This window comes from Peromyscus maniculatus, chromosome 4 (genome assembly GCF_049852395.1).
Source record: "Peromyscus maniculatus bairdii isolate BWxNUB_F1_BW_parent chromosome 4, HU_Pman_BW_mat_3.1, whole genome shotgun sequence".
NCBI lineage: Eukaryota > Metazoa > Chordata > Mammalia > Rodentia > Cricetidae > Peromyscus > Peromyscus maniculatus.
Genome location: NC_134855.1, coordinates 72,895,081 through 72,912,111, shown reverse-complemented (window position 1 = coordinate 72,912,111; position 17,031 = coordinate 72,895,081).

Below are 17,031 nucleotides of genomic sequence, written 5' to 3'. Positions count from 1 at the left end.
ATCACCAGCAAGAGCGACTACTGCAGGGTGCCTTTGCAGTTTCTAGATTACTCAGATTTATATAAGGTAGGAAGATTCCCAGAGGAAGTTGAGATCAGTGTTGAGTGATTCAAGTTTGAGGTGGTAGTGGGGGATGATTGTCCTTATATAACTACAGTAGATTTTGAGTAGGAAATAGGCTTACTGAGTTGGAGCTAGGAATACAGATCAGCATTATAGAGATATATTTAACTCATATGCATTCACTTTCTAGTGAATGACGTTTGAGCCTAAAGAGCTATTAGTTAAGTAGGAAAGATTATTCTGGTTAACCAGCAGGATATCATTTTCAATACAGGAGAGAAAGCAAGTTTGGGACTATCAATTAAACTAACTAATGTTAGTTTAGGGTGGATGAGATAGATCAGGGGATAAAGACAGTTCTGGCAAGTAAGAAGTCCTAACAGGTCAACCATCCACACATATACCACAACACACACATGCACACACACACATACACACACACACACACACACACACAGAGTATACATACATACATATATAGAGATATAGATATATATAGATATAGATATATTATGAAAATTTTAAATTTTATACTTTGTATAAACAGAGATCTAAGTATTTAGGGATGTCCACACTGAAGTAGTCAATGAAATGACCATAAATCTAAATATGGTAATACTTATATTACTTCCTATGTATGCTGCAACAGATTATTACAGATACTGTTAATTTAAAACCAGGGCTTCAAAAGGCTTGGCTCCTTCTGAAGACTCTGTGCCAGAAGGTTCCCCGTGTCTCCTAGTTTTTGGTAATTTAGATACTTTGGTTTATAGGCACATTATTCTGTCTTCATATTGCTTTTTCTTGTGTCTTCTTGACCTCTTCTTGAAAGGACATGAGTCATTGGGTTTGGAGCTCTTTCTAAAGTCGACATGATATCATCTTTACATGCTCAGTAAAATTACCTTTTCAGGAACTTTATTTCCAAACAAGTTCACATGCAAAGGTAATCAGGATTAGAGCATAGGCATGATGTTCTAGGGCATAGTACATAGCCTACCGTAATACAGTCCTCATAGTGGGGAGGCAGGGCAAGCAAAGGGTACAGTTACACAGGGAGTAGCATAGATTTTACAGTCATGGGATGACAGATGGGAACAGGAGAAATAAAGCAATGTTTAAGAAGACAAGAACAAAGAGGTTAGAGGGGTCAGATGACACAAAACTCAAAGGAACACAACAGCTCAGGAAGAAAGCAATGATGAGTGTCGCAGCAAGGCTGAGAAGAATCCATTGGAGTGAATGAAGTAGTGGTTACCGATGTTTTATCAGGAGATCTAAGCTCAGGGATACAATCCCTACCAGGGCAGCACATGTTGATCATGCTCTCTAAAATTCCAAATGTAGCAAGAAATGTTAATTTATTCGGAATCCTAAGTCATAAGTGTTAGAAAAAGAAGTTGAAGTCATATGTACCCCTCTCAGCAGTACAGCAAAAAGAGAAACAACAGCACGCTAGGTCAACCTCTCACAGACATGTGATTTGGGCATATTTACTAAATTCTCTAGAGGCTCAATTTTCACACCAGGAAATGTGAAAATTAAAAGGTATATATGTTACCAAGTATGCTTATAAGGGAGGATGCAGAAACTTTAAGTTAAAAAGTATATGGATTTTTTTTTTAGATTTTTGTATTGTAATGATACAAAATTTTTAATAAATAATAAAATTATTAATAGTCACTAATTCTTTGAGCATGTACTTCAATGTATAGTAATCATCTTCACTAGCCTATTCTTCCCCCAATTCCTACAAGTCCACCCCTAACCATCCTATTCTTTTCTATCTTCAAATTCTCTTTAGAAACATAGTTATGAGACCTTTGAGAATTGTGTACCACGTCTTTCGACAATACTCACACCTCATACTCTTTCCAGATCCACACACGTTCTTAACCACTCAGCTTTGTGTCCTTTTCAAATAAAGCCATTTTATTTTATGTGTGTGGGTATTCACCTACATTTATGTCCATGTACCACAAGTATGCAGTGGCCGTCAAGGGAGAAGGAGGCATCAGATTCCCCTGGAAATGGAGCTGTAGAGTGTTGTAAGCCATATGTGGGTGCTAGGATTTGAACCTGGATCCTCTAGAAGAATAAACAATACTATTAAACACTGAACCATCACTTCCATCCCATGTCCTTTTTTAAAATTTCTTCTTTTTATGTAAATTCATCGAGCTCAATTTATGCTACCAAACACTGTTGGATTTGTGGAGTGTGATCTACTTATCAGGAGCTATGCTCTTAGAGAAAACCGATCCTTCTGCTCCTAGCACCTGAGAATTGCCAATAACTCTGGCTAGAAGTGGGACTTCATGCCCAGCTACCCTCTCCTTGCTACAGTTTGGACTGGCTTGAACTTGCACAGGTCTTGTGTATGCTATCATAACCACTGTAAGTTCATCTGTACAGCTGCCCAGTTGTGTCCAGGTAAGTTTCCTGCTAATCTTCTACTATCTCTGGGTCTTACATTCCTTTAGCCTCTTCTTCTGCGATGATCTTCTCTATCTCACCTAGCTAGCTGCATCGTCTTTAGATAACTTCAGAAAGAACCTTACAGTATTTTAATAGAGAAACACTAATGCCACTTGATTGGTACTATTTCAACTTCTAGCTTTCAAATCTATATGAAAGCAAATCTTTGACCATTTTTCTTCTTTGTCTGTTATTAGATAAAGATATCTGCAATATCAGGAACCCAAATTAAACTCCCTCAAAGTTAATTGTATTGGCTTATTTTTCTGAACATCTGAGACAGATGAATTCCACACTGCCTTCCTTAGAAGCACTACTAATGCTCTGCCCACATTTTGCTTCTGTTTTGCTACTGGCTTTATTCTGGGGAGAATTCAGTGCATAGTTTAGGTCTGAACAATGTAATTTTTTTCTATATTTTTTTTCATATTCTCATATGGGGTCTTCTAACTATTTCTAGTCTAAATAACACCAATTTTTACAGATAGGTACCTTATAAAACATGAAAAATAATAAAGATATTTCATAGGTGACTGTGAAGCTAAGTTATTTCTCATCTGGTAGTCAGGACACCATGGAGGAGAAATCAAGTGCATGTCACAATTCTTAATCATGTTGTGAGCTCTACATAACCCACAGCCCATTTCTCATTAAACTGTAGCGAATGTGCTTACGTATTACCAATTTCTTGAAATGTTCTATAGTTGACCAAGCACAGCAATTCAGTGCACTGGTCTCTTTTCCTCCCTTCTTTTCTCTCTTCTTTCTGCTTCAATCCAAATTTGTGTTCATCTAGAATTATTTTTAAAAATGCATGCTATTTTGCATTATGCATTATTATCTGTAATTTGTCCACTTGCTAGCCATAATCTCAATTTATTTTTACAGCCATATAAATATTGAAGTAAATATCTCTAAATAAATCCTGATATTCCTGTATTCTTATCTCTGCAGATTAGATTTCACAAATGAAGGCTGTTGGAAATGTTATTTGGCCCAATTCAAAACCACTATATATAGCTTTAATACCCAGTCTTGCTGAAGTTATGAAACTTTCTCTCAATAAAACATTGCATTTCTCAAACTCCAAAGAGTTTCATTTCCATGTATAAAAGACAACCCCTGATCATTCAGAGCAATGGGATGGTTAGTATGTTTTAACAAAGGTTTCAGACTGGTTCTTTGTTAGGCAAGGGACATTAACTCTCTTCTTTTTCGTGTTCTGCTTCAGATTCAAGCAATTTCTCATATTGTACAAATTGAAGAAGGTGAAGGCTCATGATTCTTTGACAAATTAGTATCATTCTCAGAATACATTGATTTTTAAAGGAAGAATGGCACCATTTACCTGTTTTACATGGGATGACCTACCTTTATCACAAGAAGATCCTGCACTTTCCCATGTAAACTCAGCAATCAGGCAGCTCTCTATTTTTGTGTGATGTTTATAGTTTTCCTGTCTTATGGATTCCTTATTTTCTCCTCCCATAATTTTAATGACAAAAATAATTTTGAGCACTTCATGTGCCTTTTCTCATTTTATGCTTTCAAAAGAGTCATCCAGAGTATATAACCATATAATTCCAATTTTAAATGTATAGAAAATAACAAAGTTCTGAGTTCTTAAATTATGTCACCTGAACTCCATTCAGGTCTGCACTGTGTACCTCACTGCTAAGATTTTTTTTTTTAATTTGGAACAATGTTAACTTCCTATGTGTACCTGAATTTGGCATTACTATAGTATTTTCTATAGAGTAGGTCATCAGGGACCTCTACATTTCATTTTTTTTGATGAATGGGAGTTGATATTGATTTTTTGGAGTGATAATTTTTCAAGTCACCAACATCTAAAAGTTTGTTCAATAAATAGTCACTGGCACTAGTGTTACCATATACAGAGCGTTATATTGGTCTCAACTGACAGGTACAAAATGACCTTGTTTATATTTCTGAGCAGTAAATGACAGACATCCAAACTCTAGAGAATCTGAACAAACACTACCCTAGAATGAAGTTCAGTAGCAATTTTTTTTCCTTTCTAGTGTTTCATCTTGAATTATGTGGGTCTCCTTACCTTGCTCTTGTATCCAGACAGAGAACATTTTGCATTATGCGTTATTATCTGTAATTTGTCCGCTTGCTAGCTATAATCTCAATTTATTTTTACAGCCATATAAATATTGAAGTAAGTAAAACTTACTTCAGAAAGAACCTTATAGTATTTTAATAGAGAAACACTAATGACAAAAAGAATTTTGAGCTCAGCAAAAATCATAACTCCCTTGAGTTCTGGTCTCACTCTTTCTTTCCAGCCTCAAAGCTTCTCTTGATATTTAAGCTTCAATTAGACTGCCCTGTGCTACTGACTTGACTCTTAGTAAATGTAGGCAGGTATTTCTTGTTGATTATACAATCTGGACTGAAGAATACACCATACAAAGACAGTGTATTGACACTGTTAACTCCCCCATGCCTTTTATATGATTCTGATTTCTATGTATTGTTACCCAGAAAGCATCTTATTTGAGTAATATCCAACAAGTACTAGGGGATCACACTGATTTCCAATGGTAGTGGAGGCTGCAGAGAGAAAGAGACATTTTAGCATTATCACTGTGTTCAGAATTGATGTCCCTAAGGTATCTGAAGATACTGAGCATTTAATAAGTAGATAATTTTGTTACTTTCACTTGGCAGAAAATAAATTAGGCAACTTTTTAAAAATCCTCACATAGTACATATGAAATAACTAACATTCAAATCTTCTCTAAAGACCCACAGCTCCTTCTGTTAATGGATTAACATACATTAGTTTCTACAAGGACATAGGGAATAGGGAACATCCAATAACAAAGATACAATTGGATGTGAAAGCATCCAGCTGTGTTATTGCAAAGGAAGGGATATTTACTGAATGATAAAGGGTAGAGAAACAGTGTGGAGATATATTGTATCCCCAAAAATATTGTGCACCATAATAAAGCTTATCTTAGGGTCAGAGGAAAAAGCCAGAGACTATATTAAACATAGAAGTCAGGCAATGGTAGCACATGCCTTTAATCCTAGCATTCGGGAGGCAGAGATCCATCAGGATCTCTATGTGTTCAAGGCTGCACTGGTGAACAGAGCCAGGCATAGTGATACATGCCTTTAATCCCAGCACTAACCATAGAGGCTTAGAGGTCTGTAAACACAGACAAGAAGTGATGCAGCTGGGCAGAAAGAGGAAGTGAGTTGCAGAACAGAAAGGCATATAGGCATGGGGTATACAGGAAGTAGGTCTCTTTGGCTGAGGGTGAGAGTTTCCAAGTGGTAAGAATGTGGCTAGCTTCTTTCTGCTTTTCTAATCTCTCAGTTTTTACCCCAATATCTAGATCCATTTTTTTTTTTATTAATAAGACCATTTAGCAATTTGTCTTACAAAACAGCTCTGGTTGTACTTAACTTTTTGAATTATCCTTATGTGTTCATTGTCCGTCATTCTACCAAAATATCTGAGATAATTATCGTATAAAAGATGTTGATTTTGTTGCAGAGATTTTGAGGTCCCAGTCCATAATGTCTGAGATCAATGGTGGACATGTAAGGAGGTATTGCATGTTTGGATGAGTGCTTGGTAGAGAAAACCATTGAGCTCATGTTTAAGCAACAAAGAAACTTAAAAAAAAAAAAAAAGAACTGCATCCCACACTTTCCATTGATAGAATGACTGGTTACCCATATACTTGCTACTATCGACACCCCTGTGGTGGTATTGTGTTACCCAAAATATTGTGTATCCTAATAAACTTATCTGTGGTCAGAGAACAGAAAAGCCACTAGATACTTAGGCTAGAAAATGTTGGCACTCATGCCTTTAATCCTAGTATTCCAGAGGCAGAAATCCATCTGGGATCTCTGTGAGTTCAAGGCCACATGGGAAACAGCCAGGCATGGTGACACGCGCCTTTAATCTCAAGAAGAGAGCCTTTAATCCCAGGGAGTGATGGCAGAAAGGAAAGATATATAAGGTGTGAAGACCAGGAACAAGAAGCATTTGGCTGATTAAGCTTTTAGATTTTGAGCAGCACAGTTCAGCTGAGAGCCATTCAGATATGAGGAAAGACACAGAGGCTTCCAGACTGAGGAAACAAGATTAGCTGAGAAGTTGGCCAGGTGAGGTTAGATGTGGCCTGTTCTGTCTCTCTGATCTTCCAACATTCACCCCAATAACTGGCTTCAGGTTTGATTTTTATTAATAAGAACTTTGAAGATTCATACTGCAAACCTGACCCCCTATCCATGCCCATTTTCCTGGATGCCAAACCTTTAACCATGAGCCATTTGAGGGACATTAACAGTCCAACTGTATCTGTTGTTGAGTGATGTCAAAGTTATTTTGCCTTTTAAAGTCTGTTTCATCATCAAAACATTATAGTTGATGCAATCACTCTTACAAGAATTCTGTATGCTTTCTTTAAATATTAACTGTCAAAATGTGTCTAAGTGGTAATTGGAGGTTTGCCATCTTCCATATAGTAAGAATTTAAGAAGAAATACTTAACCCAAAGCTAAGGAAAACTATGCAGGCTAATTTTACTTGCTGTAATTATATTAAACAAAAAACTAAACTTCAGAGATGTGTAGCAGGGTGATTTTAGTAACTTTCTTAAGTCTCAAGGCTAGTGGGGTTAGAATTTGAATAATTACTATATTTTTAACCTCAGCACATACTTAGTACAAGGACAATCGTATTTAATTTTCCATAGATCAAATATATGGGTCATTCAGGAAAAGAATTTTAATTTTTTGTTTTGCATTTCATGTAAAAATACAAATATATGCTATTAAAGGAAAATATTAGGGAAAATATTTATATTATCATTTTTTCATGTCTTCTGGCCTAGAGTTCCTTAGTTAGTCAAAGAGAATGATGCCAAAAAGAAATTAAAAGTGCTATTATGTGTCTTGAACAATCTAATCTACTAAATAAACTGAAGTGATAATGTAATTTTAAAATTTAAATGATAACACAAGGTGTTTATACTCCCTTTTGAACATGAACTCTCCCAGATACACATCAGGATTCCACGAAAGCCAGGAAATATTAACGAAAGTTTAATATTTTCAAAAGGACCCCCAAACCCAAACTAGTCCACATATTTTCATGACCTCATTAGTATTTAGGTCTTGGATATTATGTCTGAGGACTACTTCAGCATAAGCACATAAAAATCTAATATTTATTATGTAATTTCTGTTATTCTAAATTCTTCTGCATTCATTTTTCTCAAAGACGAACATCAAATGAAGCAAAAGACTGTGAAACCATAATTTAAAGACATCTGTGGACACATTTCCCTGTAAAAGATAGGGGGAATAGGGTTTTTTTTGCCATATTGTAATAATACTGCAGGTAGGCCTTTCAAAAAGAGTGGACTATATAAGTAAATAACACAGGTTGTTTTTTTTTTTTTTTTTTTAAATTCAGGTATCATTTCCTCTACACTGATTTCACCTGCAGAAGTTAAATATTATACAGTGGTAAATGGACTGAGATGGGTGCATGAAGGAAAATGTCCCAATAAAAATATCCATGACACTTTTATACATTTTATCAAGGGATCACTTTACCAGGGTCTCCAGTAGAATGCTCTTGTTCCTGCCTCCTTCTGAGTCAGACCATGAACTGGAGGTCTATCACCCACACTATTATAGGAGAGAAATCCATTCTCGTCCCCTGTCATGTACATTTCCTTCAATGGACACAGCAATACCATCACTGTGTTACAATAATTCTGTTCAGCTTATATAGAAATGGGTTTTTATCTTTCATTCATAATCTCTACCCTTTTTGTTAGTTCATCCAATATCACAGAGTACAACATATGTTCCTTTATGACTAATTATTTTAATAGTATTTCAATAATTTCAAAGACATGTTGAGATCATCACATTTTTCTTCCCATGTCACATAAATACTTCAATTCAAATCAGGGCTGGAGATCAAAAGCCTTCCTCACCCAGTCACTATCTGATGACACCTCTGATATTGTTAGCTTCTATTAAAATAATTCTGTTTATATCAAGCCTCTTCACACCAGAAAGATGTCTTTTTACCTTACTTTTCTCCCTGAATTCAGTAGCTTTGAGTGTTATTAAATAAATTTTGGAGGAGGAGAGTGGCCAGAGAGAAAAAACTGGAGGGACTTTAAAAGAGGAAAATGTAATACATCAAAATAATATTTCAAAATTACTAATATTAATAGGACTTTGAATCATCAGTGGGCAGCTTACAGGTGGTCAGTGAAAGTAGGTGGCATATCAATAACTATATCCTAATGTATACTAGCCAGTGATAAATGATGAATGCACACACCCTACTAAAGTGATCATCATCAAAGTCCTCATAGTGAGGCAGACTATAAGTAGGTGGCTATAGGCATTTAGAGTCTTCTAAGAAATTCTCAGATGAACTTACAGAAAATTGATTTTACATATGTTAAAGCTTATGTTTGATACTTATTTCTTATATATGTTGAATGGCAATTCATTTCTATTTTTGAACTACTGATGTGATAAAGAATCAGAGAAAACTGGTCCTCACTACAGATAGTAAGGTAGCATTAGCAAGAAGATGGAGTATTTCTCATTGAATCTTCAATTACAACAGTACATTCTTTTTTGAGTACTTGTTTTTCGTCATTAACTCATGATATTTTCCAAGTTTCTGTAGTTTTTTCCTTTATATCTTTTCTATGCCAAGACATAAAACCAGGTTCAATCCATACTTATTACTGGTAATTCCAATATTTTTACCTCTGTGAACTAAGTTAGCTTTGCTAACTAATAGTATGGGTATCACTTGGCATTAGTTAGAGATATAGAGTCCCAGAGTTTCTTAAACAGGATAGCATTTACATTAGATCCCAGGTGATTTGTATACACACTAAAGCTGTAAGTGCATAGCTCACTCTGTTAGGGGGACTGTCAAATGCAGGCGAATTCACAGGGTCCTATGTGTGATACTTAACCATATCAGTTATTGTCACATACACTGCTTCATTACCTGGAGCTTCAGTTAACAAACAAAAAAAATGACACCACCACCTAAGTCCCTGACTTTAATTCCTTTTTATTCTAAATGTCTTCTTAGCATCCCTTTGCATCTTTGAAACTCCTTGAAGAGAACAAGAGGAAACTTTAGTGCCTGCCTAAAATTCAGATTGGAAAATATTCAAATGTAAGTCACCCTGGGCTATTTCAATTTAATAGAAAGAGGTTCAGTTACCCAATATTAACCTCTACCTCAGGAACATGGCAATCTTTTTCAAGAGATCTTCCTGATCAGTTTGCCTCTTAGTTGGCTAAGAGAATCAGACTATGGTTTAAAAGTATTTGAAGAACTCATAATTCCAGATGTCAACGGAAAGATATATTAAAATAAAAGAGTGATAATTGTTAATTGATTTATGCAAGAAATGTTTTTTTACTTGAAAAAGATTGTAAGCTCATAATGAATGTGGCTAACTGTTCTTCTAAACATCAGATCCCTGAACTTTCCCAACTATACTAATTCAATAAGTCATCTATTTTTCTTTTTTTTTGGTTTTTCAAGACAGGGTTTCTCTGTGTAGCTTTGCGCCTTTCCTGGAGCTCACTTGGTAGCCCAGGCTGGCCTCGAACTCACAGAGATCCGCCTGCCTCCGCCTCCCGAGTGCTGGGATTAAAGGCGTGCGCCACCAACGCCCGGCGCCATCTATTTTTCTATGTAAACTTTTCCTTAAATATGTTTCCCTTGTGGTAATTTTCCACATCTCCAAGACAGAAGATAGGCTAAATATCTCTGGTAGAGAAGTCATATTGCATTGACTTTCTAGTTCTGCCCCCAACCAGCTGTGTACCACTCAACACTTTGTGTGATCTATGTGAGTGTCTGTGACATGAATTCTAAATTTATAGGTAGAAAAATTATACGATGATAGACAAATGACAATGACACCAGATGTTAGGTAAATTATACTTCTAGTTATTGTGGAACTATGACATATACATGTATAATTACATTTGTGTGTGTATGCACACAAGTGTTTATATGGCTACAGTTTTGGACTCCATGAATTCATTGCCTCTAAATTATCTTGACATGAATAGCTCTTAGGAATAATTGTAAAATGGAGATGGGATAAGTAAAATAATAAATATTATCATAAATTAGTTGGTCAAAGGAGTAGTCATGAACTAATTGAAATACATTGATAGAATATAATGCATTCAGCTTTATTATTTAGTCTTGGAGGCAATCTGTTTTGATTTATGTTGTTATAGCCCTTATGCTTTATCTGGCTACAAAGCATTCTTTAGTTCCAAGTTAACTGTCACTTTCTCTCTCTTTGGAAAGTCTTTTCTGAACATATAAGGCTATTTAAAATTTCCCCGCTATCAAAATTTACACAGTCCACTTCACAAGTGACAATTCTACCATTACCCTATGCACTGTAACTCAAGTACCCCAAGGCAGGTACATTGCAACATTCTTAAAAATAATCTGAAAGGCTAACAGGTTTGCTTTGAGGAATTAGGGCTGGTATTATGGGTGAAGTATGTCTGCTATCTAAGGAAACATCAATACTCTCTTGAGACTAAAGTATCCTAACATCATTACAGTCTAATTCTCATCATTTGTTAGAATCTGACTTACAAGCCCAGAAGGATTGTGACAAGGGATATCAACATGAGTGTCAGCATGTCAACAGACTGTGGCACTTTGAAATTAAGAAGCTCAAATATTATGTAATTAGAATGAAATGGAAAAGAAAAATAGAAATACATTCTGAATACAAGGTGTTAGGAGACCCTGGAAAGGATTAAGGAAGGCTTTTGGTAGTCAAAATCCTAGCAACAAACTGCTAATAGAGGGAAAACAGGTAGCAGAGAAGGAAGAGGGAGACCTAAGAGCAAATGGAAGAAGAATTAACATTCTAGTAAAAGGCACTGCCAGCTGTACTTTGCTTTTAAGCACTTACCTGAGCACCCATGTTGGGAAATTACGCTAGACTTGACTTAGGTACTCTCTAACATTTTGTGTCTATATTTTGATATCTGTCAGTGCTAAAACTGGTTGTACTTTTCCTTTCTGTTCTGAATTTCTGGATTTTATCAAACACTCTCTACCTCCATGTCATTCCCTCATATTATGCTCGAATTAATTTTGAGTAATTACTTTTACTGACCTGGTCTCACATTATTTTTATTTGACTAAAATGCTGTAATAATTAATTGAGAGAATTCCCTTATGAGCTGTGGGATAGTGCAAAAATCACAGAATACTGTACAGGGCTAGTGAGTAGGCATGCTTTGTCTTCATTGGAATTGTGAGTGTACTATCATAGTACAAAAGCAGCTATCACAATGTGATGGCTAGTAGTCACTGTCAGCATCACTGGGTTTGGAGTCAACTGGGACCAGAGACACAACTCTGGACATAACTGTAAGGATGTTCCCAGACAAGTTTATCTGAGGACAGACTACCTTACCTGAATGTAGGTGGCACTATCCAATGGGCTGAAGTCCTTGATGGAAGAAAAACAAAAGAATGAGGAAGTCAACTGAGCACCAGCCAGCCTTTTTTTTTTTTTTTTTTAATCTTTGCTTCTTGGTAAGGATGAAAGGTGACCAGCTGCTTCATATCCCTCACCATGCTTTTCCTACCATGATGGACTGCATTCTTCTGAACCACAGGCCAAGTTTCTTTTTGTCAGATATCTGATCATAGGAAGGAAAAAAGAAACATAGACAATGTATAGAACATAGCTATGTCACAACCAAACCCTGTTTGTAAAACCAGGAAGCCTTCGGGTAGGATTTGACTGGCCCTCTGGTATATTCTGTATGCTTGAAAAAAGACAACTTTTCATGCCACCCACCTCTATTCATTCCACCCCCCATCCACTCCTCAAAGAGGGTAGGGCCTCCCTTGGGGGGGTCAAAATAGTCTAGCATTCTAAGTTGAGGCAGGTCCAAGCCCCTCCCTCCCGTGTCAAGGTTGAGCAAGGTATCCCATCCTAGGGAATCTGTTCCAAAAAGGACATTTCATGTACCCGAGATAAGTCCTGGTCCCAATGCCAGGGTCTCCCCAAGCAGATCTAACCACATAACTGTCACCCACATTCAGAGGGCCTGGTTCAGTCCCATGCATGTTCCCCAGGTGACAGGCCAGAGTCCATGAGCTCTCTTTTCATGAGCTGTAACTTGCCTCCGTTTGAAGTGGTGCTCTCCCCACCTCATCTTTCTGGGGATTGCCTAATCATCTTTACATTATTATTCTTATCTAGAGGGCTAGATAAATTTTACACTATGATTTCTGTTGCTATAGTCTCACATTTGTCCCATTTATTATTAGTGTAGGCCAGTTGCAATGCAATGCTTTAAAAACATTGTTTTGTTGACTCTTCATAGTATGCCATGTGGTTGTCATCATCAGACCAGTTTAACAGATGAACAAACAATTGCATAGAAAGATCTAATAACTCAATAAAACCCTCAGCTTGTCCGTGTTCTTCCATGTGGCCTCTCACTGACAAGTACTAATGTGCTTGGTTTTCTACATGCAGATCCAACCAAGAATGTATAGAAAATATTTGCAAAGAGTAGTCCCTTTTGCTTGGCAGTATTGTGAAGTGACAGAAACAACTCACAGGAGGAAGGTTTTATTTGGGCTCATTATTTAAGGTGGCACAGCCCATCAAGGCAGAGAAGACATGCTGGCTATCTGATACTTTGTCTCAGCACCAGGACCTTAGCAACTATAGTGGCTGAGGGCTCCAACCAGAAGTGATCCCTGACTATAAACCTCAAGGAAACATTCCCAATTGGCCACTTTCTTCTAGCTGGGTTTCATCTTTCCAAGATTATACAAGTTCTCAAAATATTTCAACCAGTGGGGAACCAAGTGCCCAAATGGAGGACACTATGGAAGACATTTGTTATCCAAACAAAATATCCAGAGAGCATTCCATTTATGTCTGACTTTAAAGCATTGTATTTAAACGGAGGTAATCAGTGGTACTGTTAGCATTGCCCCTACTCACCATTACACAGGGGAGAGAGAATTCTATCCAGGGTTGTAAACCTGACACTTATAAGAATAAAAAATTGAAATAATGAAACTGTCATTACATTCAGATTTTATAATAATCTACTCAAACAAAAGGAAAATTTAAAGCCATAAAAGTGGGTGTAATTACTTTCTCCTGAGATTGCTTGATATGAAATCAATATCCAAAGTACAATAGTGGCTGACACAGGGCATTCCACTTTTGCTATAATGTATAATGACTATATCTCAGCCTTTTACTCATTGCAACTAAAACTCTGGTGCAGAATTAAAACTAAGAAGCAGTAATTTTCCAGGACCATGAAATAAATAATCACAAGCAAATAGACTACAGAATTAGAATTTAAACCAAGAGCTGACATGGCCTTAAATTTCCTAGTTAATTATTTTTTTCTTAGCTTATGCCCAAAAGTGAATTGTGGTGTGGAGTGTTATGTCATAGTATCTTCATCACTTAAGTCATATTTAAAATATATATTATAGACACAGGCCAGGGAATCACACAATCTATCTTCACACTCTCTCCTGTCCTCTAATTCCAATTCCCCTGTCTTATCTCCCACGTTATAGCAGATCATCAGATTCTGTCTCTTCTCCCCCTGCCGCCCATTCCCAGAGTCTAAAACAGTTTTCTGTACTCCTGTGGACCCTCCTAACAATTCCCTTCTATTCCATTTTCATTCCTTTGTGTTAGCTCCCATTACATAGAAACATATACTCAGGACTCACAGGGGTCATACCTGGCGGGGTCTCAGAAGCACATCCCATAAACAACCCATAGCCATAATACTCTTCAAAGATCCAGAAGAGTAACAAGATACCAAAAAAATGGAACATCCACCCAACAAAGACAAGGCCAGGTATGAACACCTAGAATTATAATCATCTCAAACCTAAATGCTTAGAGAACAGCATATATCCAGGACAATGAGTGTCCATTAGAGTCCAGCCATCCTATTACATTAGGTCCTGAGAGGTGCAATAGAGGTAGGGCAAAAGACAAGGACTACAAAACAGCTATTATAAATATGAAAATACAGACAGTGGAAGGAAATAATGAAAACTGCTCAAGACATAAAAGTAGAAATGGAATAACCAAAAAAACCCAAAAAACTCAAATTGAGATAAAACTGGAAATGAGTATTTTAAGAATTTGAACAGGAACCTCAGAGGCAAGCCTCACCAACAGAATACAAAGGATGGACTGGATAATCTCATGCATTAAGATAAGAGTGAAGAAATGGACACTTCAAGCAAAGAAAACGTTAAATCTAAAAAACGATATCAATAACAAAAACATAAAAAACCCAGGCACAAAACATTCAGGAAATCTGGGATACTATGATAGACCAAATCTATGAATAATAGGAATTGAAAAAGGGGGGAGTCAAAGGCACAGAAATTATTTTCAACAAAATATAGAAGAAAGTTTCCCTAACCTAAGAAGGAGCTCTTTATCAAAGTTCAAGAAGCATATAGAATACCACATAGATGGGGCCAGAAAAATTCCCCTCGACACATAATAATCAAACCACTAAATGTTTAGAACTAAATGTATATCACAAGCTGCAAGGAGAACAAGTCAAGTAACATATAAAAGAAGGCTCATTAGAATAACTCTTGACTTTTCAAAGGGGACTCTATAGCCAGAAGGATGTGAACAGATTTTCCACAAACTCTACTAGACCACGGATGCCAGCTCAGCCATTTATTATACCCTGTTAAATTTCAGTTATAACAGAAGGAGAGAAACAAACAAACACATGGCATCTCACAATGACACCAAATTTAAGCAGTTTCTATCTACAAATCCAGCTCTACAGAGGTGCTAGAAAGAAAACATCAACTGGACGAGGTTACTAAACCCCATAAAATACCAGAATAATTAACTTCAACTCATAAAATCAAGAGAGGGGGAGGACAACAAAAGCAAGGGAAAACAACAACACTGAAGAAAGAAAATAACAGGAATCAAGAAACACTGCTTGTTGATAAATCTTGTCATCAGTAGTCTCAACTCCCTAACAAAAAGATACAGACTAATAGATTGGACTTAAAAAGAGAATCCATTCTTTTGCTTCATCCAATAAACATATCTTTATACCAAGGATGGACAGCACCTTAGGGTAAAGGGATGGAAAAAGATATTCCAAGCAAATGGACCTAATAAGCAACCTGTGTAGCCATCTTAATATCTAACACAATAAAATTCAAACCAAAACTAGTCTGAAGAGATAGGGCAGGATAATACATAGTCATCGATGGAAAAATACACCAAGAGAATATTTCAGTTCTAAACATTTAATGCTCTAAACAATATTACTGCAGCTAAAATCACACATGGACTCACACAATCACAATGGGTGACTTCACTACTTGACAATAGGTAAGTCACTCAGACTAAAACTGAACAGAAAAATGTTCAAGCTAAATGATGTCATAAACTAGATGGACCTAATGGATATCTATAGATTATTTACCCAAACACAAAAGAGTATATCTTCTTCTCAACAGCACATGGCACTTTTTCTAAAATTGACCACATACTCCGACACAAAGCAAGTCTTAACTGTTACAAGAAAATTTAAATAATACTTTGCATTCTATCTCATCACTATAGATTACAATTGGACAGCCACAATAATAACGACAGAAAGCTTGTAATCTCATAGAAACTGAACTGTTGGGAGCCATGGGGCCTAGTTTTGGATTAGCATACTTGTTCAACAGGTCTCCATGAGGCAAAGTCTGTGGAGACAGTGTCTCACTTGCCAAGAACCAGTGGACCTCAGGACAGCTCAGAATACTGCTGGGACCACGCAGCCCACACACTCTCTTCTCTCCCATAATGTTGATGATTCTCTTGGCAGTTTTTAGTTTCATTTTGTCAGTCATGCATGGGACAGATGTGAACATTCCTGGAAACCCCATTTCTTCGTCCGATATTTTCCCCTAAAATTCTTTGGGAACTGATGCTTCTCAGGGGTCTTATCTGGGAATACCAGCTGTTACTCCAGATCCTGGGAAGTTTTCTGATTCAGTGCTGACAAGTTCAGAGGCAATAAAAGTTAATGGGCACATATAGGAAAGTAAGACAGGGGACATTAACCACATCTCCCAATTCTGGGGGAAAAAAAAAAACATTAAGATGGAAAAAGAATGCCTTATCTAAGTTTGCCCTTTATAATAGAGAGGTATGCAGGACCCTTTTGTAGGACAATGGAAGAGTTGGGGAAACACAAGTTAACTGTGTGCAAGCAGTTTATGGCAAATCACACCTATTTCTGTAAATAAATTTGTTGCTCTTTGGAATGTATGCCTATGTTTATCACTTTTTAGCTTTGTAAAGACAGGATGTACCTGGCTTGATATTCAGCCGAACTAACAAGATA